Here is a 1,256-nt window from a genome sequence, read left to right on the forward strand (position 1 = left end):
CAGGTTCACCACTCTGGACTGGTTGGGCCGAATGGCCTGTTACTGTGCTGTATATCCGATGTAATCCTATGTAATATTGGACGGGGCGTATGTTTGTTCAGTGCTGTTTGCCATAAAGGATCCCTACATCTAACCTAACAACAAGATGCTTGCTCTCGTAATCATGTCCACTCTGGGCAGCAGGCCGATACAAGGGTAAGTATGCCAGTGCGTACTCTAGCCCACGTTGGTTATTCAACCCTTTCTGCTCTTTTTTTGTGGGAGGAGACTGCACACAACAAGAGGGAGAGAAGCCACGCAGGGTAAGGAACCCTCCCGCCCTGCCCACTAGCTCCACAGTTCCATTACACACCTATTGAGGAGGCAGCCTAAGGCGTTCAGGACATGGACAATATGGAGAAAGTAGGGGGCGGTAAAGCAGAAGACATGGCCCCAGCTCAGAGGATGTGCCCAACTCTTCCCACTTTTTTAAAATTTCTATTTATTCACTCACTCACTCGAAAAGTAGATGGCTCACCTCCTTGCCCGCCTTTCTGCAGAAAACAAACTGGCCAAGCTGCCAGCAAGGCTGCACCTTAACTCTTTGCTCCTCTTTTCTGACTCTAGGTATGGCAGGTGCAGTGGAGTTGGCAGTCAGGGTCCTGCTGGAAGAAAGCACGTCTGAACAGCTACCATTACTCACTCCAACCCTGCTGAGCACCAGCTGAGGAACATGCACACTGCAGGACTTTGAAAACAGTACAGCGAGGTGATTCACAGAGCAGGGATTGGTAGGGCCAAGTGACAGTGGCACAGGAGGAGCTGGAGTCAGGCACTCAGAAGGTCAGCTTCGAGCCATTCTCTTTTAGTAATGATTTTCACTCGCAATTTAAGGGACCAGCTTTTAAAAGAAGGATGCTTTCTGAGCATGAAGTATTGCTACAGCAATTGGAGAGTGTGCTTAGCAGCTTTCAGCATAGAAAGAAAGAAAGCCTTGCAGTTAATACCTTTCATGGCTCCAGGAAGTGCTTTACAGCTAATGAAGTACTTTTTTGAAGTGTAGTCACTGTTGTAATGTAAAGGAAACACGGCAGCTAATTTGCACACAGCAACACGTTCCAAACAGCAATGTAATAATGACCAGGTAGTCTGTTTTAATGATGTAGGTTGAGGGATAAATATGCCAGGACCCCAGGGAGAGCTTCCCTGCACTTCTTCGAAATAGTATCATGGGATCTTTTATTTTACCTGAGAGGGCCGATGGGACCTCGGTTTAA

The sequence above is a fragment of the Somniosus microcephalus genome, chromosome 32, assembly GCF_052327205.1.
Source record: "Somniosus microcephalus isolate GS21.2 chromosome 32, FLI_Smic_1.0, whole genome shotgun sequence".
Lineage (NCBI taxonomy): Eukaryota > Metazoa > Chordata > Chondrichthyes > Squaliformes > Somniosidae > Somniosus > Somniosus microcephalus.